Source organism: Manis pentadactyla, chromosome 6 (assembly GCF_030020395.1).
Source record: "Manis pentadactyla isolate mManPen7 chromosome 6, mManPen7.hap1, whole genome shotgun sequence".
NCBI lineage: Eukaryota > Metazoa > Chordata > Mammalia > Pholidota > Manidae > Manis > Manis pentadactyla.
In genome coordinates this window covers 50,110,732-50,138,569 of record NC_080024.1, presented here as the reverse complement: position 1 = coordinate 50,138,569, position 27,838 = coordinate 50,110,732, and the positions used below count along the sequence as shown (strand labels likewise).

Here is a 27,838-nt window from a genome sequence, read left to right as displayed (position 1 = left end):
AAAATTCATATGGAAACACAAAAGACCCCGAATAGCCAAAGCAATCCTGAGAAAGAAGAATAAAGTAGGGGGGATCTCACTCCCCAACTTCAAGCTCTACTATAAAGCCATAGTAATCACGACAATTTGGTACTGGCACAAGAACAGAGCCACAGACCAATGGAACAGACTAGAGAATCCAGACATTAACCGAGACATATATGGTCAATTAATATTTGATAAAGGAGCCATGGACATACAATGGCAAAATGACAGTCTCTTCAACAGGTGGTGCTGGCAAAACTGGACAGCTACATGTAGGAGAATGAAACTGGACCATTGTCTAACCCCATATACAAAAGTAAACTCAAAATGGATCAAAGACCTGAATGTAAGCCATGAAACCATTAAACTCTTGGAAGAAAACATAGGCAAAAACCTCTTAGACATAAACATGAGTGACCTCTTCTTGAACATATCTCCCCGGGCAAGGAAAACAACAGCAAAAATGAGTAAGTGGGACTATATTAAGCTGAAAAGCTTCTGTACAGCAAAATACACCATCAATAGAACAAGAAGGATCCCTACAGTATGGGAGAATATATTTGAAAATGACACATCTGATAAAGGCTTGACGTCCAGAATATATAAGGAGCTCACACGCCTCAACAAACAAAAAACAAATAACCCAATTAAAAAATGGGCAGAGGAACTGAACACACAGTTCTCCAAAAAAGAAATACAGATGGCCAACAGACACATGAAAAGATGCTCCACATCGCTAATTATCAGAGAAATGCAAATTAAAACTACAATGAGGTATCACCTCACACCAGTAAGGATGGCTGCCATCCAAAAGACAAACAACAACAAATGTTGGCGAGGCTGTGGAGAAAGGGGAACCCTCCTACACTGCTGGTGGAAATGTAAGTTAGTTCAACCATTGTGGAAAGCAGTATGGAGGTACATCAAAATGCTCAAAACAGACTTACCATTTGACCCAGGAATTGCACTCCTAGGAATTTACCCTAAGAACGCAGCAATCAAGTTTGAGAAAGACAGATGCACCCCTATGTTTATTGCAGCACTATTTACAATAGCCAAGAATTGGAAGCAACCTAAATGTCCATCAATAGATGAATGGATAAAGAAGATGTGGTACATATACACAATGGAATACTACTCAGCCATAAGAAAAGGGCAAATCCAATCATTTGCAGCAACATGGATGGAGCTGGAGGGTATTATGCTCAGTGAAACAAGCCAAGCGGAGAAAGAGAAATACGAAATGATTTCACTTATCTGTGGAATATAAGAACAAAGGAAAAACTGAAGGAACAAAACAGCAGCAGAATCACAGAACTCAAGAATGGACTAACAGGTACCAAAGGGAAAGGGACTGGGGAGGATGGGTGGGTAGGGAGGGATAAGGGGGGGAGAAGTAGGGGGGTATTAAGATTAACATGCATGGGGGGGTAGGAGAAAAGGGAGGGCTGTACAACACAGAGAAGGCAAGTAGTGATTCTACAACATTTTGCTATGCTGATGGACAGTGACTGTAAAGGGGTTTATAGGGGAGACCTGTTATAGGGGAGAGCCTAGTAAACATAATATTCGTCATGTAAGTGTAGATTAGTGATAGCAAAAAAAAAAAAAAAAAAAAAAAAGGGCAGTTCCTGTGTGGTAACCTCCAACGAGTTCTACACAAGGGTATAAAGGGCATATAAAAGTGTAGGCAAAGGGTCTGTTTGTGTTTATATAGAGGATCAAAGCCTAATTGGGCTACCCCGAAAATGAACTAAGATACAATATGAAAAAGAACTTCCAACATCTGCACCCTCTGGAAGACTCATGCCAGAAGATGATCATCAAAAAACCCCAACAAAGATCCACGCACTGCTACAGCTGTAGATGCACTCATCCCACCCGTTCCTGGACTTGCCATGGGAATGAGGAAGGAGATATCTAAACTGGCCTGTGCATACAGTAAAACAACAAATTTGACTGGATCTATACTGTTGGAACTCAACCAAGAATTTGGAGAAGTGCAAATTGTAGCGCTCCAAAATCTTACAACTACAGACTATTTACTGTTAAAAGAACATATGGCATGTGAACAGTCCCCAGGAATGGGTTGTTTTAATTTGTCTGATTTCTCTCAGACTGTTCAAGTTCAGTTGGACAACATCCACCATGTCATAGATAAGTTTTCACAAATGCCTAAGGTGCCTAACTGGATTTCTTGGTTTCACTGGAGATGGCTGGTAATTACAGATATGCTTTGGTTATGTAACTATACTCCTATTATGTTAATGTGTGTGCGCAATTTAAGTAGTAGCTTAAAACCTATTCATGCTGAAGTACTCTACAAGAAGATATGCCAAAGAAATAATCAATCTTCCCATGTTTTCTGCCGCCTGCTACTTCTACAGCTTTTCTTCTTCCTTCCTAATTACAACCCTTAAATAGAATTCGTGCCTCGTATCAAATTTATCGAGTATCACAATTCTTCCAAGTGGTAAAGATACCTCAAGACAAATGCTGGGCATAGAAGCCACAGGGCATAAATATGCAAAGATGTAAAAAGCTAACCTTTTCAAACAATAAGGCTTCTCTCTCACTTACCAACTTCACATTTCCCTGTATGGCCCCGGAAGATGACTGGGTAGCCAGAGACGGGTAAGATTCCTCAAGGGAGGAACAACCTAAGACAGGCACAGTCGCAGGGGGGCCATCAGGTGAGAAATTGGGGATCAACAGAGGTGAGGCTTAGAACCTCACCCCCCCTGTTCTGAGAGAAATCTTCTGCATACGTGGATGTTTTATTGCCCTGGTCTAGCTTGGATTAACACATAGTCTACAGGCACACACCTGATCATCTACATTTGCTCTCTTACAACACTAAACTATGTTTTCTACCTTTATCTTGTATCTACCTACCACTTCAGCATTTTATTAAAAATAATAATAATAAAGAGAGAAATGTAGTATCCACACATAAATCAAGTATAAAAACCAAATGAGTATTCATATTTGAACTGACTGTTTAGAGTTCATAATGCATGAGCAAAACTGAAAGTTTCTGTGATGACTGCCCTTGTACTGTTCACTATGTAACTTATTCATTATGTAAGAATTTGTTCTCCATGTAAGAACTTGTTTGTTATGCCTCAGAAGATTGGAGACTGACGAAAATTAGGCTTGGGGTGGATTAATGATTGTGCATTGAGCATTGACTCCCCTATACAGAATTTTATTGTCGTTAACAATCATTTGATCAATAAATATGAGAGATGCCCTCACAAAAAAAAAAAAAAAAAAAAAAAGGACAGACTTCCAATGGTAAAATAAATAAGTAACCGGGATGTAATGTATAGCATAAGGAATATAGTCAAGATAATGTAACAGCTTGGTAGGGTGATAGCCGGAACCTCGAATTATGTATATAAATATTCTACCACTGTGTTGTACACTTGAAACTAATGTAATGTAATACTGTGCGTCAACTACCCTTCAATAAAAAAATAATAATAAAAAAAAAATTTAAAAAAAAAACAGAAAAATAAAAACAGACTAATACATTCTAAAAAAGAAAAAAAAAAAAAGAAGAGGTGGCACATATAAAAATGGAATATTATTTAGCCATAAGAAGAAAACAAGTCCTACCATTTACAAGAACATGGATGGAGCTGGAGGGTACTATGCTCAGTGAAATTAGCCAGGTGGAGAAAGACAAGTTATAAATGATTTCCCTCATTTGTGGAGTGTAACAACGAGGCAAAACTGAAGGAACAAAACAGCAGCAGACTCACAGATTCCAAGAAGGGACTAGTGGTTACCAAAGTGGAGTGGTGGCGGAGAGTGAGTGGGGAGAGAGGGAGAAGGGGATTGAGGGGTATTACGATTGGGACACATAGTGTGGAGGGGTCACAGGGAAGACAGTGTAGTACAGAGAAGACAAGTATTGACACTGTGGCATCTTACTACACTGAAGGACAGTGACTGCAGTGGGGCATGGGGGGGGACTTGATAATCTGAGTGAATGTAGTAACCATAATATTTTTAATGTGAAACCTTCATAATAGTGTATATCAATGACATCTTGATAAAATAAATAAATAAATAAAAGGTAAAAAATTTTACAAGCTATCAATTACTATCTAGGTATTCAATAACAATGAAATAATGAAAGGAAGAAATGAGGAAAGAGTAGGTGGGAGAGAGAGGACCGAGGATAGGGGAGAGAATGAAAGAATGGGAGAAAATAAATAATGTAAAAGATTTAGGTGATTCAATTTATGTTAATATTGCTATGCTAGACCAATTTTCTTGCCAGTAATTTTACACTTTCTTCTAAATGTTTAATTCATAGTACATCATTCATTTTCATTTAACAAAATAAATGATATAAATTAAAGGCATATTTGCTTCACATTTCAATTACATTGTATAATATTACCAATTTGGAGAAATTATAAAACTTATTGGTATTTGTGTAATACCAATAATCATCATATAAAAATATGTTTACAAGTCTATATTTTTATAACAAAGCAAATACTTTTTATCATAAAACTAAACCACTTGGGAGACAAAATTATGTGTAAAGAAAATTCTTAAATTGCACACTTTGATAAAACATGTTGCAAGTATCTGAACATTGAAAGCTAATTTACACTAAGCAAGAAAAGAAAAACACCTGGGAAAGAAAGTTTAATAAGCAATTATCCAACACCCTAAATTCTCCCATTGCAAGGATTTTTTTCAAGACAATTGTTTTTACGTAATTAAATACCTACAGAAATAAATGTTTACAATGATTACCAAGGTTACCCAAAGCAAACACAATCAATTTAAAAAGAGTATTTCTAATTTCATCTAAACATCTATAACATGTATTTCTAATTTCAGACCCATCAGAGACTGGTAAATTCATATTTAAAAGTAAGTATCTATATAAATGAGGGTACATGGAATATTCAACCCTTAAAAGATAAACTTTCACTGAATTTTCATCTCTTTTCATCACTTAAAACACATTATTTTATGTATCTTCAAGATCAAAGCAAGAACAAGGGCTCTCTTAAATTTAGCCAGAAATTTGAAAGATTTTTTTCAATGTGCATTCCTGAGCCAGAATGAAAAGATTAACAACACATCCTTGTGAGTCTGTAATTGGAAGTAAATTTATTACTATTTTTGTGTAAAGATATCAAATAAATTTGAAGCAATATTTATAAGGCAGTTAAGACCTTAATAAGATTAACTGAGAGAGCAAATCATGGAAATTATCTTAGTAAAGAGAGTACAAAATAATTTGACTGAGTAGCATGTACATATTATTTTAGTTAATAAATGAAAATGGGTTAATCTATTAAAAACTTTTAAAGATTTCAAATTGTTCCACAAAACAAAACACGCATGTACATATTATTTATGTTAATAAATGAAAATAGGTTAATCTATTAAAAACTTTTAAAGATTTCAAATCGTCCCACAAAACAAAACCCATCTGTTTCCTGCATGCAAGTTGATATATCTAAAGCAAAGTGATTCAGAGGTATTTTTAGAAAAGCTATAAGCACTATGACAAACATACGCAAACACATATAAAAGTTCCTAATATCAGACAAGGTAGAATTCAGAAACTGTCAAATAAGGTATAGAAGAATTGAGAGATTGAGAGATTTTTTTTTTCTACAGAATGTCTTCTAAGGTTTTTTTTATTCCTACTTTCATTACTTTTGAAACTATACTAAAGATATAACTTTTCTCAGATTGTTCACTAATTCAGTGAAGTGACTGATCAAACAAAAGCCCCATAATGGATAAACTGTTTCCTGAAATAACCGTGATCCCCTGAACCATTAATAAAATGACCAGCTGGTAGAAGATGATAAGGAGATGGTAATGTTTTTAATTAGCACTTATTCTGCACATTTCTATTAAGAATAGTTATAATATCAACTACATGAAAACATGACAATTATTCTACGTTAAAAAAAAAAACTCTTCATTCAGTGTTAGAAGGATTAAAAGATAAATTAACAACAATTAGAGGTACTTTTATTCAAATGAATGTTTATTCTTTAAAAAAAATTAAAAAACAACTTCATTGCTATGGTGATTGCACTTAGTGTAACAAAAGTGTTTATTGAAAACAAAAAACTAATCTTAACTCAATGCTAGTTTCAGTCTAATGAGTAAAACAGATAAAAATTACATGTTTGGACAGTATAAAACATTATATCATCCTGAGTGCTATGATTTGATGGAAAACTGACAAAGACTGTAATTTTGTAATTTTGGAAGATTACTGATCTCTTGCATCTTTATTTACAAAATAAAAGTGTTCATTTAAATGACGTCCAATAACATTTTCTGTTCTACTATTTTGAAGGGTTTTCACTTTTTAGATTCTCTTATTGAAATATAAATTCTCATAATCTGTTATCTTGTGTCAGTTTCAAACTTTCCTTCTTTAAACTCATACTACATATAATTATACATTACATATTTACATAAGCAAACTATGTAAATTATGTATCTATGATTAAAACAAATTTGCATACTCCTGCTAAATCTGAAAGACACTACTTTCTATTCTCTTATCTTTTGTTTTATCTTTAAAAATATTGCCTTGACCCACTGAGTTAATTTCACAAGTTACTAATTTTTTGATCCTCCATTTAACAAAATAACTACATCTTTATGTAAATCAATAAGTCCTGTTTAGTGTTTAATCTGCACATGTGGTTTTATAAACATCAAGAAGGCTGAAAAATCACAATTAAAACATTCTGATGTAGTCAAGAAAGAACACAACAAAGTTATTAGTACAGATTATTTGATTAAATAAATAAATGAGTGAAAGAGAGGAATGACAAGTCATCACATACTTTTTTACTATTCCATAGCTCATGTTCTTAATATTGTGCAGGAAAATAATATTTTAGGGGTCAAAACTTGGGATGCTATCTCAAAGAGACAGTGTCAATTAGAAGGCTCACTGCTCAGAGAAATACTAGCACCAAAAGTAAAACAAACAAAAAACCCAAGAGACATCCTGAAATAAATATTGGCAATGTCCATTTGAGCAGTGTGCAAAAAAAAAAGCTGATTCATTGACTTACTGAAGGGGTACTTATTGAATACTTTCTATTGACTGCATCCTATTTAATAATAATTACTGGGCACTGTTCTAGTTATTGAAGAGGGCCTTGGACAAAACAGACAAAAATCTTCCCTAAAGAATTTTCACTGTACAATGATGAGACAGACCTGTGTCTTCACATGGTCTTTCCTCTGTGCTTTTCCACATGGTCTTTTCTCTGTGCCATGAACGGCTCAACAGCCAAGTTCCCAGATGCCAGTTAGAGAACCTTGCAAGCAGACTTTTCTAAAAGAAAGCAGTCTCAGGCTCACTGTATTAACTCTTTTGTGCACTACGAGGCTGACAAGTTCATGGTTATTTTTAATTTCTGATACATTTTAGGCCAAATATGTATATATTTTTATCATGACTACTAAATTTTGTTTTGATTTTTAAAAGATATAAAAATCATAATGTTACACGCTAGTCCATAATAAGCAATTTGGCGACTACTTTCCTTCTACTTATCCCCCAAGTTTACATAATTTTAAAAATAGCAGAGGAATATCCAGTGATTTTACCTAAAGTAGTCAGAGTAAAGGTTTCAAAATACATTAAAAGTCTGCATTAAAAATGCAGAGCATGAGAACCGGGAGAAAAGAATTTCTATTGTCTCTGGAACAAAAAGAGAATAGGAAAAGTAGTTTAGACACTACTTGAAATCATAACCTATGAGAAAAGAAAAGATCTATCCAGGAATCAAAAAACACACTAACAGCAGGTACATACCTTATCAAATCTCCATTTGTGGGGAGGATAAACTTTGATGGAAACATGACACTATATATAAGACAAAAAAATGAAATCAACATAGCCTTTAATTCAGGAATCTATGTAAAAGTATGCTTATTAAAGAATTTTGGTCACAGATAAATATCTATAAATTTATAAATGAAGACTAAATAAATTATGGTAGTTATAGCACTAAATACCATACATGTGTAGTTAAAACATTAAATCAGTGTGCTCACATGGAATGATCTTAAAGACATACTGCTCAGTGAAAAATGTAACATGTGGAGCTCTGAACACTAAATGCTTCACAAGATATGTTAACATGTGTATAATAATGACAATAAAACACAAAATACTATTGCTTTCTTCTGGGTTGAGAGTATTAACATCTGGGAATAAGAGTGAGTTATTTTACTTTTTACTGTTTAAAATTCTACCCATATGTGTTATTATTTTATCAATATAAAATTCTGCTTCCTGTGCCTCTGAGAGACACCAACATGATTAAATCAATGAAGAGAAGGATGGAATTTGAGATGGGTGATCATAGAAAACAATATATTTTTGGAATTTAAGATAACACAAGTAGAAAAACATATTACTAAAACTTATATGGAACCACAGAAGATCCCAAATAGCCAAAGAAATCCTGAAGAAGAACAAAGCAGGAGATACCACACTTCCTGATTTCAAGTATATTATAAACCTATACTCATCAAAACAGTCGAGTACTGGCATCAAAACAATGTTTTTACTTAAATTTTATATTAATATTATAAAACTATTTGTATTATGGTTCACATTTAAAACCAATGGAACAGAATCAAGAGCCCAGAAACAAACCTAAACACATACGGTCAACAAATATTTGACGAAGGAGCCAAGAATACTCAATGGAGAAGAGGCAGTCTCCTCAATAAAAGGTACTGGAATAATGTAATCTTCACATGTAAAAGAATGCAACTGGACCCATATCTTATAAGACTCACAAAGTTTTGCTCAAAATGCATTAAAGACTTAAATGTAACACCTGAAACCATGAAGCTCCTAAAAGAAAACATAGGAACATAGCTCTTTGATATGGGTATTGGCAATGATTTTTTTGGATATGACACCTAAAGCAATAAAGCCAAAAATAAACAGGTGGGACTATATCAATCCAAAAAGTTTCTGGACAGAAAAAGAAACCATCAACAAAGTGAAAAGACAACTTAAGAATGGAAACAAATTTTGCAAACCAAATATCTGTTAAAGGGTTAATATCCAAAGCATATGAAGAACTCCCTCAGCTTAATAGGAAAAAAAATTTTTTAATGGGCAAAGGGCCTGAATAGTCATTTCTCCAAATAAGATATACAAAAGACCACCAGATACATGGACAGATAGTCAACATAACTACTCATTAGGGAAATGCAAATTAAAACAATGATAAGCAATCACCTCATACCTGTTAGAATGACGATCATCAATAAGTTGGTGGGATTATAAATTGATACAGCCACTATAGAAAACAATATGGAGATCTTCAAAAAATTGAAAAGAGAACTACCATATGATCCAGCAATTCCACTTCTGGGAACATATATAAAACAGTTAATAAAACTTAATAAAAACAGTAACTTGAAACTATACCTGAGTCCCAATGTTCTTAGAAGCATAATTTATAATAACTAAAACATGGAAACAACCTACATGTCCATCAGTGGATGAATGGATAAAGAAGTTGTGGTATAAATATACAATGGTATATTATTCAGTCATTTTTAAAAAAACAAGGAAATGCTGCCATTTGTGACAACATGAATGGGCCCTCCAGACAGTATGTTAAGTGAAGTAAGTCACATACAGAAAGATAGTACTATATGAACTCCCTTATATGTGGAATCATAGAAAAAGACACGACACCTGTAGTAACCAGAGGTAGGGGGTGGAGGAAGGGGGAATTGGAAGGAGATGGGCAAAAGGTATAAACTTCCAGTTATAAGATAAATAAATAGTAAGGATGTAATGACAAGGAAAAGATGTCTTGTAGCTAACACTGACATATGACTTGGAGAAAGTTGTTGAGAGTAAATCTTAGGAGTTCTCATCACATGGAGAAAATTGTTTCCCTTTCTTCTTTTCTTTTCTTCTTTCCTATTTATTGTACCTGTATGAGAAGAGGGATGTTAGATGAACCTGTTGTGGTAATCATTGCACAACATATATAAATCCTCTGAATTCGGGAGGATGGAAACTCAGGAAGAGTTGCGGTTTCAATCCAAGGGAGATGTGCTGACAGAATTCCTTCTCAGTCAGTGAAGGTCTGTTTTGTTTTATTAAGGCCATGTTTGGATGAGGTCTGTCCACATAATGGAAGGCAAACAGTTTTATTGAGTGTCCATCAATTTAAATGTTAATCTCATCCAAAATACGTCCTCACAAACCGTCCAGAATAATGTTTGACCCAATATCTGGGCACTGTGGCACAGTCAAAATTAACCTTTACAAATTCCCATTCTTTGCTTTTTTTATTAAGCTAACTTTTGAACCTGGAAAATAGAAATTGATCATTTATTTTGGGAAAAATATTCCAATTTATGTTATTCTCTTTAAACACTGTGTCCAACTAATACTGTATTTAACCTAGCTATACGTTTCCCTGTTTGTATTTATCTTTAATTTTTACTTAATTATATTTGTAGCCTTAATTTCTAAAATGCTTAAGGATTCACTAAATGATTTGTTTCGTGTAGTCTTTGACTAAAGACTATTCTTGTCCCTCATGACAAATCTTCAAAGTAAGATCCAAAAAGAAAGTTTCCTAGTCATTGCAGAAGGATCTGATTCCAACTATCAGTCTTAAGTCTTCCAGCTGAAGTTCCAAACATTGCAGAGAGAGGTGAGCTGATTCCTCTGTGCCGAGTCTGTCATTAACAACAGAAACCACTAGAGATAGTACGTGATTATTGTTTTAAGCCTAAAACTTGTGGTAAATCAGCTATAGATAAAACAACTTGGTCCTCAGTTTAGTCAAAGACTACATGAAACTAATCATTTAGTGAATCCTTAAACATTTAAGAAATAAATGCTGCAAATATAATTAAATAAAAATTAAAGATAAATACAAACAGGGAATTAATAAAGGTAATATTTAAGAAGCTGCCTCTAGACTGGACTGTAGATCATAAAATACTGAACTTTAAGTCTGATAACAAAATTGAGTTAAGACCTTTGGTAGTCTTAGCAACAGTAGTGTTTTAAATATGGGAGAAATGTGAATTACAGAGGTCAGAGAATGAGCTCTAATGATTTTTTAGCAGCGATTCCCTAAGGATATAAGCTTTATAGTATCCAAACCTTTGAGTAGTTCCCTCCCATGCTGACTCTGACCTTGGCTACATAACTTGCTTTGGCCAATGGGATAACAGAAAATGGGACACTAGCAAAGATGTTTAAAGCTCAAGAGCACATCAATGTTTTCCCTCCCTCACGCTGGGAATCCTGGGGCTTTCATGTGAAAAACCATGGTCCAAGCATCTGGAGGATGAAAAGAGCATGTGCAGACAGTGGCCCAGTCCTAACCATTCCAGGCATCCCAGCTGAGGCCCTGGACAATGAGTTGAAGGCACCTTAGATAACGCAGCCCTAGCTGAGGCAGTCCAGTCACAAAGAAATGCCAGCCAAACCAGAGAGTTGTGAGAAATAATAAATCATTGTTTAAAGCCATTACATTTTGTGAATGGCTTGTTATGAAGCAAAGGCAAATAAACATAATCTCTGAAAAGATCCCAAGTTCATAAAACTTCAAACCCATACTTAACATCTCCAAGAATGCGAAAAGTCCATTTACACATAAATAGCATAGACTTCCAGCCCCTCCATTGTTGCTTTGCAGCTGCTTTCCTTATAAAAATAACTCACCAGTTTGATGTAGGATTTTTAAGGGAATTCATTAATTTTTCGGGCTTACCTGTTCCTTCCAGCGTCTAAGCCTGTCATTTACCCTTGTCAGCTTCACTGCAGCAGTCATTCCTTCCAACTCCCTTGTTTTTAAAGTAGGCGAGATGAGGAAAAACCCAAAGTAATTAAAATGTTTACTCAAATGTCTCTCAAATCCATTCTCTCCCCTTCATTCCTATTGCCTTTCACTCATTATTTTGGGACTTGATTTTTTCTGGCCTACTAGACTACGTATCACAAAGTCTCCCAGGCATTGAGTCTCATCCACACAAACTACCCTCCATGTTTTAAGCAAGTGACTTCTTCAAGTAAGAATTTGCTTAAAACTCTTCAGTGGGTTCTCATTCAGGGCTGCCTAGGTCAGGACAACAAAAATATACTTGCAGCTAAGTGCTTGCTAGACAGAGTGTTAACTATTGTGCATACAAAGGTGAATAAGCCAATACCTGCTTTCAAGGAATTTCTATTCTATTAAAGGAAGACTGACAGGTAAAAAGATATTTTTGTTGTAATATGAAAAGTGCTAAGATGGAGGTAAACACAGAGGAAGAGAATTTGGCAACAGTTTAAAATGTAAGAAAGGCCTTCTGAGAGGCTTTCTAGTTAAAGCACACAACAAAGACACAGAGTTTTAAACCTGTAAACTCAATGCAGAGAACTAACTGCAATTAGTTCTGCATCACTTGAGGTTCAATTCTGAGAAGTGGGATGGGGGGTTGTGTCTCAGAGGGGGAGAAAAGAGCTGTATAGGCAAGAAGACATCCTCCAAAGGTGTCTACCACTTAATTTCCAAGAGCTGTGAATACGTTGTTTCATGGCAACAGGCAATTAAGATTGCTAATGAAATGAAGGTTGCTAATCGGCTGACCTTAAAATAAAAAGAAAGTAACCTGGGTCATCTAAGTGGGAACAATGTAACCAAATTTTTAAAGAGAGGCAGAAGTCTGAGATGAGAGAGAACTGAAGATGCTACATGCTGGACTTGAAGTGGGAGGAAAGGGAAGCTTCTAAGAGACAGAAAGAACAAGGACACAGATTGCATCCTACAGCCTCCAGAAGAATACAGCCTTGCCAACACCTTAATTTAGCACAAGGAGATTAATTTCAGACTATGGACCTCAGTGATAAAATAATACCTTTTGGTTGCTTTAAGCCACTAAGATTGTAGTAATTTGTTACAGCAGCAATAGAAAACTAATACAGGGACCAAGTCAGAGAGGTTATTACATGCTTTGTAATAAGTCCTCCTGCAGGCAATTGGGTATTTAATGCAGTAAAGAGAAATGGCATGAAACATTAATTTGATAAAAGATGGACTGTCTGGATGAATGGTGGTAGGGAAATGTTGTCAGTATGTGGCAATCACATACACACACACACACACTTTGTAATGCAGTAAAGAGAAATGGCATGAAACATTAATTTGATAAAAGATGGACTGTCTGGATGAATGGTGGTAGGGAAATGTTGTCCGTATGTGGCAATCACATACACACACACACACACACACACACACACACACACACATGAGTGGCCTATCTGGGTGGGAATATGAGAAGGTACTGTGAGAAAGACAGGAGACCAAGACCAATAAATCTCAGTGATAATATCAGTAGACCCAAGAGATCAACTGAAGATGGGAATAAAAGGGTGTCAGTCTGGGGAAAGGAAATTTTGGGGCAAAATACTCTTAAAAACAAAAAGCAGTCAAAGGGAGAAATAAAGTTTAAAACCCGTTTATTTCTCACTAACTGCAGTCCCAGTCCATCTTTCTTCTATGCTCCAGCAGCAACCACACCGGCCTTCTCCCTCACCTCTCAGGTACAGATAAGCCCTCTGTTGCCCAGGTAATCACCCACTGATATGGAGATGAACTTCTCCACCCCTGAGCAAAGATGCAAATGCACTAAAGCCATACTTCTTTCCACCTCTGAACGTCTATTGATATACAGATATACTAAAGCCAGGCAAGATATTCTGGAAATGCTACAATTTTACCCACAATCCACCCTTCCAGAAATCTTGCCTTAACAATTTCTTTGATCTCCCTCTTCCAACCAATCCCTCTCACTAAGCACAAAATAAGTTTCTACACTTGTTTACTCATTCCTAACAATCATGCTAGATTGCTCACAAAATTTTCACCAAACATTAGTCAAAGTCAATCCTCTCTTTATACATTTTCTTAGCAACAGCAACACAATGACAATTCTCAAGCCATAGGATTCAGCTAGGTTCAAAGTCCCATGCAGATTAAGTCCAAAACTCATAGAACAGCAACACAATCATAATTCTCAAGCCAGAAGATTCAGCTAGGTTCAAAGTCCCATGCAGATTAAGTCCAAAACGCGTCCATTCCAGCCATCACTCGGCAGCTGCAGCCAGGGGGGCACATCCAGGACACAAAGACCGTAGAAGCAAATAACAGTGATTGTTGAGGGGCCAATTTGCTGTTATTACAGGAATACGCAGAAGGCCAGCTTCCAGGCCTTTTCGCCAAGCTGCCATAAGAGCCAGCCATTGCTGATCCATGTGTTGAAAAGTCCAGGGCCATGTCCATTTTACTCCTAATTCCTGCACCCATCTTTGCAATACATGTCCAATAAAGTGGGTACCTCGATCGGTCTCAGTAACTGGCAACCATCCATGCACTGCAGAGATGCTCTAGGCCCCTCTTGGTGGTTTGCTGATCTGCACAACATGCAGGGCACTCCTTCTGGGCTCGGCTGACTTCTTCAAAGGTGAAAGACAAGCCACACCGATGGGCCAACATTGTCTTTTGAGGTGTCTGTGCCACACCACTCTGTGGCCTTTGGGTCCAGTCTCACACCCATGCTGCGCTGGGATAGATTATTACCTTGGTCGGAGCTGTTCCAGCGATGGGCTCTGTAGCCAGCAAGACATGGTACACTGCAGACAGCTGCCTCTCTATCAAGGTGACCCAGACCTCTGCTCCTTTCCATGGTTGTGGCCAGGCTCCGGCCGGCAGCAAGAGCAGCAGCAGTGGCAGAAGCAGAAGCCTTAGGATCGGGCCATGGGCTGGGGTTGACGTGGCCACCAGCAGTGGTGGCGCCTCCACAACCATACAAGTGAAGACACATGTCCCTTGGCGTGAGCGCCGCTTCTTCCCGTCATTTCTAGGGGCGGCCCTCCCAAAGGTCACACCCATTATGACAGATTTTGGGTTCAGAGGAACTCTGCCAACTTACGCCAATTGTCGGTCTGGGGAAAGGAAATCCTAGGGCAAAATACTCTTAAAAACAAAAAGCAGTCAAAGGGAGAAATAAAGTTTAAAACCCGTTTATTTCTCACAAACTGCAGTCCCAGTCCCTTTCTTCTCTGCTCCAGCAGAAACCACACCAGCCTTCTCCCTCACCTCTCAGGTACAGATAAGCCCTCTGTTGCCCAGGTAATCACCCACTGATATGGAGATGAACTTCTCCACCCCTGAGCAAAGATGCAAATGCACTAAAGCCACACTTTTTTCCACCTCTGAACGTCTATTGATATGCAGATATACTAAAGCCAGGCGAGATATTCTGGAAATGCTACAAATAGGGACAGGAGGTATCTAGAAGCATTTCTGTTTCTGGTTTTCCTAGATACTGATATTGTCACTGAGATAGCAGATGCAGGAGAACAGGGCTTTACTTTGTCCTGACTTGGTAAAGAGGGTGAGCTGACATTTGAGTATATTGAATTTGTGGTAATTTTGAGACATTCACATAGAGAGGCTTGGCAGTGGGCTATATCCCAAAGTTAGATTTCAAATTTAGTTCTAAACAAAAGAGTGGCATTAAAACAAAGAGCTGGTGTAAAAATAGAGTTTATTAATGAAGAAACTGCCTCTGGGTCCACTATTTAATAATGATTGTTGTAAGATAAATTCTAGCTGAAATAAGCAGGCGAAGAGAGGCAACAAAGGGCCACGTAGTTTATTTGAACGCAAACTCCCGGGTAATGATCCACGGTCTGAAACACAGGCCAGGGAAGTCCCACCCGGTCAGGGAGGTGGGGGCTCATAAGGGGTTAGGAGGGGGAGGAGTGGGCAAGCTATCCTACAGGGTGTTGAAAGGTGTGATTGGCTAAAGGTGACATAATAGACAACTAGAAACTTTTTTTTTTCTTTCCAAGAGGGAGGAGGCTGACATCTGGGTCTTAGTTGGCACATCAGAAGGATGGAATTCAGGAATAACTGTCCCCTTTCCATATAAGGCACGGACCTTGGGGTCTGGTCAGTTCTCATTTTATGGTAACCCTCTGTTCTGTTTGCATGTCCTTGTTTTTCCTTCCTCCAGCCTAACATTCCAGCCTTTTGTTCATAATGGGCGACGACTCGATCTGGCTACTTCTGGCTGACAAGGGGTGCCGTGGGGATTTGAGGCTGGTATTAGGCCGAAGGAGGGGTAACAGTGAAGTAACATCTGGTTGGTGGCGACCCGGGTTATCTAGGTTACCTGCTGTTGGAGGAACCTGAGGACACAAGAGGCAACTAAGAGTAAACTACAAACTGTTATTAAGGGGCCCAGTAGGGGCATTAGCCAGGCTATTACGGGGGACTGCAATTCTGAATTGAGTTTACATTTTAATGACTAGTATTGGGATTTAGTATAGATAAGACTGCATTATTGAAACAATACCTTCTTCTAAAATCACCCTCATTTTTATTAGAAGTAGCTAGGTTAAGAAAATAATTAACAGTTGGCTTGATTATTTGCATAAGCACAGCAAGAAGAGCAATTGATTACATAGGCTCTATTAAATATGCTTTGCTGGAATTTTTTGTAAGGAATTTCAGATTGGACTTTTAAAGGCCTCTTGAGGCCAGACAGCCAAGCTAGACTTGCCATCAGGTTTTGCCTGCAGTACCTGTAGATTTGGGTGAATTTTTCTCTTCTTCAGGTTCCCAAGACATTCTTGAGGTTCCTGCACCTGCCAGGAAGTGACCTTCTTTACTCACCTGGTAAGGCTGCTGGGAACTCTGTAAGCAAGGTACTAGGCCAGGTCTTCTAAGGGGCTTGTTGGCTGTATAAAGTCAATCTTAGTTCCTTAAAGCTCTCTGTTCATATCTGAGTTTACACATGTGTCTCTCAGGTGTGACGTTCCAGTCAAAGCCTTGGTAATATAACCAGTGTTTTTAACAGGTCTTCTTACAAGGAAAGCAGATTCTTATTGAACTTGTGCAAATAAACATACTGCCATGAAATATAAAAATAGTCACTGAGAGTTTTTAAATTCTGGAGGGATCAGGTAGAGAGAAAGATAAAGTTGCAGTTCTGCTTATAAAGGCAGTCATTTACTAAACTGTTGTCAGCTTAAGAGAAAAAGCTTAAAACACTTAATCAACAACATTTGAAACAAAAAGCCACAAAGTCATCTTCCTTAGTTTACTTAATCCTATGTAACTAATACCTGTTCTGCTGAAATCAAGTTCTTTACTAGCTTAAGAATAATAAAACAGTGACTATAAATAATAAAACTTACAAATGACAATGGTTAAAGATTTGATGAGAGCTTACAGTAAGACAGTTGACATAAGGAAATCTGGTATTTCTGTAACACAAAGCATTTAGTAACAAAGTTTAGCATTATTCTTTTTGACAGTGCTTTTTAAGTAATTAAGCAGGTAATTACATATCAGATAAATAAGCTAAATTGGCCAAATACTTTCTCCAATGAGAAAAAGTTCTTCTGACATGTTCTAGGGGCCCTCTGGAAAATAGCAGAGTTAACTAGAGGTAAAAGTACCATTTTGAATTTGATTTTGGGAAGCTGTTAAAAGTTTTTAAGGCACTTGCCTAAATAGAATCATAAGTCACTATGAAACAATACTTATCTATTTAACCCAAATGACAATAAAAGATTTTAAAGGCAGATACAGAAGGTTACACAGTTGTTAACAAATCTTAGCTTTTAGTCTTTTTAATATTAAGATCTCATTTTCTTAAATAATCAGACAACTCACTGAGACTTTAAGCATGAGAAACTGCTTAGATAAAACAATTAGAGAACTTTTTGCAATCTTTCAATATTAAGAGCACACTAACAGTTAAGAAAACATTGTCTTTTTAACTGAAAACAAGATTCTAATTTTGCTGTGTACTTGATACCGAGACTCATTTGCTTTAATTTTATATAGCATGACCATATTAAATTCTTCTACAAACTTTCTACAACCCTTTTACATTTAGATTTCTTTCTATATAAACAGCTGTACTTTAGAATAAAGTTACTTTCTTTTATCAAAAGACACATTCTTTAGCATGCAAAAATGTTATCCTTATTACTTTAAGTAATTTTAATTAGAACTTAATACCATTAGGTACCTTAATTTTTCGTGAACACTGAGAAGCAGGCTATTGTAAACTATTACACTAGCATACTTCAGATTGACAAATTTATGAACATTTTATAATTTCTGTAACTCTGAGCTTTATAGCACAATATCTCACTAAACATAAAGTATATCTTCTTAACTTAGCAAAACTTTAAGGTTTTTTTTAGGTTACCACAAAGATTCTCAGGCTGGCAGGTAGGTATACACCCTGTAACACACAATTAAAAAGGTGTTCACTTGCCACACTTATTTAGTTCATTCATTCGTAACAACTATGCTAGATTACCTACAAGACCTTTACTGAATATTAGACAAAGTTAAGCCTTTAAGCATTTTATTCTTAAAAGATTTAGCAGATAACATTAGCTTAAATGATCTTAGGTAAACTTAGGCAGCTGATAACCACAAGGACATGCTCGCCTCAGCTAAACCCAAATTAGCATTAATGCTTAACATTTTTTATCAGATTTTCTGGAAGTTTTAGAATGCCCAATTTTCACAAGCACTTGTTTTTTAAATCAATTTTTATTAATACCACCCGGAGGTAGTAAAATATTTTTCATCTACACACCTAGACACACACACATACAAACTGAGACATAATGACTACAGTCAGCAACCCTTTTTACACAAAAACATATACACAGACAGACAAACCGATAAAAAGACTTGAGTCACTGATATCTAATCACTTTCCCTCTTTTCAGCTTCTTGTCCGTGGCTTCTGGAACCAGAGGGCGGGAGGAGTGTGTTCTGGTGGGGGAAGAGTGTGGTGAAGGCGGACGGAGAGGGGGAGGGGGTGGTGCAGACACTGGGAGAGGAGAGCAGGACAAAGGCATGGTTGAGAATGTAGGACTTTAAGATGGCGGCAACACGTGTGAAGACAAAGGACTTAAAGATAGTAGTGGAGAGAGGGGGAGGGGATTGTGAGCTGAGGGAAGCAGGCGAATGAGGTCTCCTGGAGGATCTGAAAAGGAAGGAATGGGCAGAGTAAGAGGCTGACAATCTTTAACTGGAGATCGGGCTAGGACAACTTGAGTCATCGAACACTTAACGTAAAGGTCTGGGCGGGAGCGCCAAGTCCAAAAAGCCTTCACATATGGGATTTCACTCTACTCTCCGCTCCAGTGGCAATAATTAATCAAGTCGGCGAGGGGGCCAATGAGATTGATTGTCTAAGGGATACTGAGGCCCACCCTCAGAGCAAAGAAAGACTAGCTTCTGTTTGCAAACTTCCTGGGACAAATATAGAGAAGGCAAATTAGAAATGAGACACTGCAACGGGGCCTGAGCCTCTGCTTTCGAGGGCTGGTTCCCCATGTCTGTGCCACTTCCCAACTAATCCCGATGAGAGGAGTGCCCAGCGTCCCAAAAGCACCAAGTCAGGGGAGACATCCTGGGAGCCTGGGTGAGGGATGTCTCTCACACCACAGGGCCAGGGGTGGTCCGGATGCCCACAGAGGGTGGGCTGAATGCCCAGGGGATGGGTGCCCCACCTGAATGTAGCTACGATTTCTAATGGATCAGGTGAAATGGAGTTAGGAAGGGAAGCAGACCAGGGGAAACTGAGGGACTCACCAGAAAATAGTCCACACAGTGGAGAGCAGGTTGAGGTCCTGGGTGGGGGAAGTAGGGGGCAGGGCCGCCGGTGGCCGGTCGGGGCCCCGTGCTCATGCTCCTTCCCAGGTTTAGGCACCAAATGAAAGATAAAGTCTAGCTGAAATAGGCAGGCAAAGAGAGGCAACAAAGGGTCAGGTAGTTTATTTGAACCAATCCAAAAGTAAAACATAGATTTGCTGGGAGAGAGGGGTAAGCTGGCTAATTTCACCTATCTTCCAAGGAGCTATATGGTTCTGTGCTAAGAAGCTTAAAATTAGAGGCCTGACTTTCCACCGGTCCTCTCAGCAGTGACCACACCTCATTCCCAGCCTCCCACAGTCTTTTCCCACTCCAGGTCCCAAGTATAGTCCACTGGTTTCCTTTAGGGCTCGTTGCCTTCCTCCTACCTCCCTCTAGTTTTCTATTTTGAGCATTTTGAGGAACCTCCATACTGCTTTCCACAATGGCTGAACTAATTTACATTCCCACAAGCAGTGTAGGAGGGTTCCCCTTCTCCACAACCTGCCCAAAATTTGTTCTCTTTTGGACGGTGGCGATCCTTACTGGGGTGAGGTGATATCTCATTGTGGTTTTAATTTGCATTTCTCTGATGACTAGTGATGTGGAGCATCTTTTCATGTGTCTGTTGGCCATCTGAATTTCTTCTTTGGAGAACTGTTCAGCTCCTCTGCCCATTTTTTTATTGGATTATTTTCTTTTTGTTTGTTGATGTGTGTGAGCTCTTTATATATTTTGGACGTCAACCTTTCTATGGGATCTGTCATTTACGAATATATTCTCCCATACTGTAGGGTACCTTTTTATTCTATTGATGGTGTCCTTTGCTGTACAGAAGCTTTTCAGCTTGATACAGTCCCACTTGCTCATTTTTGCTTTTGTTTTCCTTGCGCAGGGAGATATGTTCATGAAGAAGTCGCTCATGTTTATGTCCAAGAGATTTCTGCCTATGTTTTTTTCTAAGAGTTTTATGCTATCATGACTTACATTCAGGTCTTTGATCCACTTTGTATTTACTTTTGTGAATGGGGTTAGACAGTGATCCAGTTTCATTCTCTTACGTGTAGCTGTCCAGTTTTGCCAGCACCATCTGTTGAAGAGACTGTCATTTCCCCATTGTATGTCGATGGGTCCTTTATCATATATTAATTGACGATATATGTTTGGGTTAATGTCTGGAGTCTCTAATCTGTTCCACTGTTCTGTGGCTCTCCTTGTGCCAGAACCAAATTGTCTTGATGACTGTGGTTTTGTAGTAGAGCTTAAAGTTGGGGAGCGAGATTCCCACCCCAACCCCCCCACTTTATTCTTCTTTCTCAGGATTGCTTTGGTTATTCAGGGTCTTAGGTGGTTCCATATGAATTTTTGAATTATTTGTTCCAGTTCATTGGAGAATACTGTTGGTAATTTGATAGGGATTGAATCAAATCTGCATATTGCTTTGGGCAGGATGGCTATTTTGACGATATTAATTCTACCTAGCCTAGAGCATGGGATGAGTTTCCATCTCTTAGTGTCCTCTTAAATTTCTCTTAAGAGTGTCTTATAGTTTTCAGCATATACGTCTTTCACTTCCTTGGTCAGCTTTATCCCTAGGTATTTCATTCTTTATGATGCAATTGTGAGTGGAATTCTTTTCTTGATTTCTCTATGAGTTCATTTTTAGCGTATAGGAAAGCCACAAATTTGTGTGTGTTAATTTTGTATCCTGCAACTTCGCTGAATATTGATATTAGTTCCAGTAGACTTGGAGTGGACTCTTTAGGGTTTTTTATGTACAATATCATGTCATCTGCAAATAGTGACAGTTAAACTTCTTTACCAATCTGGATTCCTTGTATTTCTTTGTTTTGTCTGATTTCCTTGGCTAGGACCTCCAGTACTATTGTTGAATAACAGTGGGAAGAGTGGGCATCCCTGTGTTTTACCCGATCTCAGAGGAAAAGCTTTCAGCTTCTTGCTGTTCATTATGATGTTTTCTGTTGGTTCATCAAATACGGCCTTTATTATGTTGAGTTACATGCCCTCTATAACCATTTCGTTGAGAGTTTTTATCATGAATGGATGTTGAATTTTGTCAAATGCTTTTTCAGCATCCGTGGAGATGATCATGTGGTTTTTGTCCTTTTTTTTTTTTTTTTATGGTGGATGATGTTGATGGATTTTTGAATGTTGTACCATCCTTGCATACCTGGGATGAATCCCACTTGGCCATGGTGTACAATCCTTTTGACGTATTTTTGAATTCAGTATGCTTATATTTTGTTGAGTATTATTGCATCTACGTTCATCAGGGATATGGGTCTCAAGTTTTCTTTTTGGTGGGGTCTTTGCCTGGTTTTGGCATTGAGTTGATGTTGGCTTCATAGAATGAGTTTAGGAGTATTCCCTCCACTTCTATTTTTTGGAAAACTTTAAGGAGAATGGGTATTATGTCTTCTCTGTATGTCTGATAAAACTCCGAGGTAAATCCATCTGGCCCAGGGGTTCTGTTCTTGGGCAGTTTTTTTATTACACTTCAATTTCATTGCTTGTAATTGGTCTGTTTAGATTTTCTGTTTCTTCCTTGTTCAGCGTTGGAAAGTTGTGTGTTTCTAGGAAGTTGTCCATTTCTAGGAAGTTGTCCATTTCTTCTGGGTTTTCCAGCTTGTTAGCATATAGGTTTTCATAGTACTGTCTAATAATTCTTTGTATTCCTGTGGGATCCATCGTGATTTTTCCTTTCTCGTTTCTGATTCTGTTGATGTGTATTGATTTGCTTTTTCTCTTAATAAGTCTGACTAGAGGCTTATCTATTTTGTTTATTTTCTCAAAGAACCAGCTCTTGGTTTTATTGATTTTTTTTCTATTGTTTTGTTCTTCTCAATTTTATATATTTCTTCTCTGATCTATATTATGTCCCTCCTTCTGCTGACTTTAGGCCTCATTTGTTCTTCTTTTTCCAATTTCGGTAATTGTGACATTAGACTATTCATTTGGGATTGTTCTTCCTTCTTTAAATATGCCTGGATTGCTTTATACTTTCCTCCTAAGACTGCTTTTGCTGCATCCCACAGAAGTTGGGGCTTTGTATTGCTGTCATTTGTTTCCATATATTGCTGGATCTCCATTTTAATTTGGTCATCGATCCATTGATTATTTAGGAGCATGCTGTTAAGCCTCCATCTGTTTGTGAGCCTTTTTGCTTTCTTTGTACAATTTACTTCTGGTTTTACACTTCTGTGGTCTGAAAAGTTTGTTGGTAGAATTTCAATCTTTTTGAATTTACTCAGGCTCTTTTTGTGGCCTACTATATGGTCTATTCTGGAGAATGTTCCATGTGCACTTGAGAAGAATGTGTATCCTGTTGCTTTTGGATGTAGAGTTCTACAGATGTCTATAAGGTTCATCTGTTCTAGTGTGTCATTCAGTGCCTGTGTGTCCTTCCTTATTTTCTGTCTGGTGGATCTATCCTTTGGAGTGGTGTGTTGAAGTCTCCTAAAATGAACACATTGAATTCTACTTCCTCCTTTAATTCTGTGAGTATTTGTTTCACATATGCTGGTGCTCTTGTGTTGAGTGCATATATATTTATAATGGTGATACTGTCCTATTGGAAAGACCCATTTATCATTATGTAATGTCCTCCTTTATCTCATTACTTTCTTTGCTTTGAAGTCTATTTTGTCTGATCCTAGTACTGCAGCCCCTGCTTTCTTCTTGTTGTTTGCATGGAATATCTTTTTCCATCCTTTGAATTTTAATCTGTGCATGTCTTTGGGTTTGAGGTGTGTCTCTTTTAAGCAGCATATAGATGGGTCTTGCTTTTCTATCCATTCTATTACTCTGTGTCTTTTGATTGCTGCACTCAGTCCATTTACATGTAGGGTGATTATTGAAACATAAGTACTTATTGCCATTGAATGCTTTAGATTCGTGGTTACCAAGGGTTGAAGGTTAGCGTTTTTAGTACCTTACTGTCTCACTTAACTCGCTTATTGACCTATTATAAACATTATCTCATGATTCTTTATTTCTCTCCCTTCTTATTCCTCCTCCTCCATTCTTTCTATGTTGGTTGCTTTTTTCTGTGCTGTTTTCTGTTTCCTTTAACTGCTTTTATGCCTGGTTGCTTTTATGTTTTGCCTTTAGTATTTGGTTGGTCTGCTTTCTCTGCTGTGATTTTATTTTCTCTGGTGACATCTATTTAGTCTTAGGAGTGCTCCCATCTAGAGCGGTCCCTCTAAAATACGCTGGAGAGGTGGTTTGTGGCAGGCAAATTCCCTCAACTTTTGCTTGACTGGGAATTGTTTAATCCCTCCTTCATATTTAAATGATAAACGTGCTGCATACAGTATTCTTGGTTCAAGGCCGTTCTGTTTCATTGCATTAAATATATCATGCCATTCTCTTCTGGCCTGTAAGGTTTCTGTTGAGAAGTCTGATAATAGCCTGATGGGTTTTCCTTTGTAGGTGACCTTTTTCCTCACTCTAGCTGCCTTTAAAACTCTGTCCTTGTCCTTGATCTTTGCCGTTTTAATTATTATGTATCTTGGTGTTGTCCTCCTTGGGTCCCTTCTGTTGGGAGTTCTGTGTACTTATGTGGTCTGAGGGCTATTTCCTCTCCCAGTTTGGGGACGTTTTCAGCAATTATTTCTTCAAATACACTTTCTATCCCTTTTTCTCTCTTCTTCTTCTTCTGATACCCCTATATGGATATTGTTCCTTTTGGATTGGTCACACAGTTCTCTTAATATTGTTTCTTTCCTGGAGATCCTTTTATCTCCCTCTGCTTCAGCTTCTATGCATTCCTCTTCTCTGGTTTCTATTGCATTATTGGCCTATTGCTTCTCATCCATTCTGCTTTTAGGTCCTTCCAGTGATTGTTTATTTCTGTAGTCTCCCTCCCTTCTTTGTCCATTAGCTCTTGCATTTTTCTCTGCAGCTCCATCAGTGTGGTTATGATCTTTATTTTGAATTCTTTTTCAGGAAGATTGGTTAGGTCTATCTCTCCAAGCTCCTTCTCAGGGGTTGTGTCTGATTTTGGTCTGGATCAACTTCTTCCTTCTTTTAATGGCGATAGAGTTAGTTGTTAGGAGCTGGTGCATGTGTCGGCTGGGAGAATGCCTCTTCTTGCTAGTTTCTGGCCTTCCTATCCTGGGAGAACAGTGACCCCTTAGTGACTTCTGCTGGGCAGCTGTGCACAGAAAGGGTCTCGGACTCTTACCCGGCTGCTGTGGAGTAAGCTCCAGCGTTGCTCTGGGTGTGGCTGGCCTCAGGCTGCTGCTCCGCTATTGCGGGACCTGGCTGGAAGGGGAATGGTCAGTAGGCTTTTTATCACCATGAGGGGCCTCCGAGCTGCGCTTCTGCCCAGGGGGTTAGGGCACCTGGAATTCCCCGGGATTCCCAGCTGCTAGGCTGAGTGTCCTGGGACACTTCCGTCCAGCTGTGGGTTCCCTGTCCCTTTAAGACTTTCAAAAACACTCGCTTTTCTCTTGTCCTAGGGGTGCCAGCTGCAGGGACCCACCCGCAGGTTTTACTGTTCCGTTTCCCTAGTATCCAGCACACCACATACTGTGTCTGCGCTCCCAGTGCAGATGGCTAGGGCTGGGTATTTAGCAGTCCTGGGCTCACTCTCCCTCCCAGCTTGGACTACTCTCCTACTGCTGGGGACTTGGGGTGAGGGGTGCACTTAGGTTCCGCCGGGTCACGACTTGCATCTTACCCCCTTTGAGAGGCGCTTTTGTCTTGCAGATGTAGATGTACCCTGGCCAATGTACTGTATCTTCTGGTCTCTCTTTTAGGAATAGATGTATTTGTTGAATTTTCAAAAATATATATGGTTTTGGGAGGAGATTTCCGCTGCTCTACCAATGCCACCTCTTGGCTCCTCTCTTGTAAACTATTTTTTGAAAAGATATTCCATGTTAAATTAATTCTGCCCAAACTTTTTGTAAAGGGAAAACAATTATTTTAACTGAAAATAGAAGGGTTACAAAGGATGTAATGAATGGATTTCTTTTAAAGGTGCTCTTTCTTTACAGGCAGTAGCCCAGGTTTGGGGTTAAAGTCTGGTGTTAAGCAAGATATCAGAAACTCACCAAGGAAATTTTAAATGGAAAATGAAAGCAAGCATCCTATCAGTTTCCTTTAATCTGCCTTTTTGCTCACATCTGAGACATCCTTTAACCTACCTTGAGGGAGTTCTTTTTACAGTCCTACCTAGCCAGGCTCCTCAATGTTCAGAATCTCACTGAGGTACAACTGCCAGACTAAATACAGAGGTAACAAATTGGAACCTGCAGACAGGTCTGGATTGGTGAACAATGGGCGGGCTCTTATAAATGGGACAGGATGCCTGCAAACAGGGCAGCTGTTCTCAGGTTTGCTACATCTCCCACACATTCTAATTGCCTTTCAGTCGAGCCAATTCCTGCTTTGATACTACTTCAGACCAAAACATGTGGTTCTATTAAAAAAAAAAAACTTCAAGGAAAGCAAAAAAAAGAATGCAAAGGCAGTATCAGGACTTCCACATTTACTTCCTTCCACCCTGCACTTTTCCCCTTTCAGAGGCTCTTGCATTGCCTCTGCATTCCATGCTGCAATTTAAAAAATGGACTAAGAACTCACACCAAATACAAAACAAACAAAAATCCCTTATATTCACGTTGGTAACATTTTAAGTTACAAGTGAAATTAAGTAACTTAGCTTTTTCCCCTAAAGTAATAGATATAGAAACATGACTGTAGCTTAAATTTTACACCTTTTATATGTTAATGGCGACTATATATAAAGTTGTATTTCTTCTTTACTCATATGGAGAAACCTCAGTCCTAACCAATATCCTTTATAATTGGCTCTTCAATATATTGAGCTTTATAATAAAGGCCTTGAAATTTTTCCTGACTGTGGCAGTCAGACAACACGGAGTTTCTTGCATCAGCTAAGACCCCATTTATTAAAAATAACTCTTTCATCCACTATCTTTAACATCTTGAGTTTTACTTCTTCTATTTTTTGTTAAAATTGCTTCAGTGAATCCTGTAAAAAAAAGACTTTTCAATTTTTCTCCCTTTTTCAGATTACTGAGATATAATAATCATAATTAATATTATCCCTTTATCCACTGAATATAACACCTTGGCCTGGAAGAGGGAAGAGGAAAAAGATGAATCTTAGCATCAGCTTTTACATTAAAGCAAACTTTCTCCCTATTGCCTTTCTTTTCCTTTCCTCTTTTCTTCTCTGTCTCAGGGCCAGGGACTGACTGATGGAGGTCAGGGGAGGAACTCATTGAGTGAGGGTGGGCTTTTAGACTAGTTCTGGTCAGTGGGAAAAGAGGTAGGGATAAACAATTAGCGTTACTTAATCCAAATTTTTCTGTTGCTCGTTTTTCCATCAAATTCTTCTTGCATGCTTTATTTTCAGTGAACAGTCTAGTCATTTCAATGGGTTGATATTTAAAAGTGAAATTCTAATTTTGCGTTTATAATAACTAATAACTACATAACTAATTTTACACTTATAATACTCCAAAATTTGTGTTTGCAGCTTTTTAAACCTTCTTTTGGTTTTAACCTGACAGATCCTCATTGTCACCTTTTGGAAAATGAGTATGATTGTCTCCATGATCCACATCTAAGAGGCTACGTGCCATAGATGCAAAGATATCCTGGGAAGTTTTAAAGAAAGGTGGATACATCACCAGCGAAAATAAAGAGAGTTGAAGATCACTTCTCTTTAATCATTGAAAGTCTCCATATATTTCTGGGGTATAAAAGGGGTATCACCTTTACCTCAGTCAGGGGAAATGGTTAATGGGAAATTCCATTAATTGCTTAGTGTATGGGTCAAGGGAAATCAGGTAAAACAGTTCATAAATTAAACCTTTTCCCTTCACCTTTTTTCTTTGTAATATCAAAAGACGGGGGCCAAATAATTTGAGGATGTCAAGATAATTTTCCTAACTATATCATAGGCCTCTTTCTGTCTCTGATGTCATATGCTTTGTCAAGGATTATGTCCCATACACTTCTTGAAAAACTGAGACAGAATGGGAACCTAGCAAAATCAGCTTGGTAGAATCCTAACA

General features: G+C 38.0%; 1 protein-coding gene and 1 long non-coding RNA gene across 2 annotated transcripts in view; one reads left to right on the top strand and one right to left on the bottom strand.

Moving 5' to 3' along the window:
• LOC130684100 (uncharacterized) overlaps positions 1–27,660 on the top strand; it is a 46,503-nt gene extending 18,843 nt beyond the window's left edge. Inside the window, exons 2-3 of the long non-coding RNA XR_008998240.1 lie at positions 15,944–16,043; positions 27,332–27,660. This is a non-coding gene — a long non-coding RNA (uncharacterized LOC130684100). The remainder of the gene's footprint in view (positions 1–15,943; positions 16,044–27,331) is intronic.
• The window catches only part of LOC118933468 (nck-associated protein 1-like), a 368,769-nt gene that overhangs the window by 162,475 nt on the left and 178,456 nt on the right, over positions 1–27,838 (bottom strand). The gene's annotated exons all lie outside the window — the stretch shown is intronic.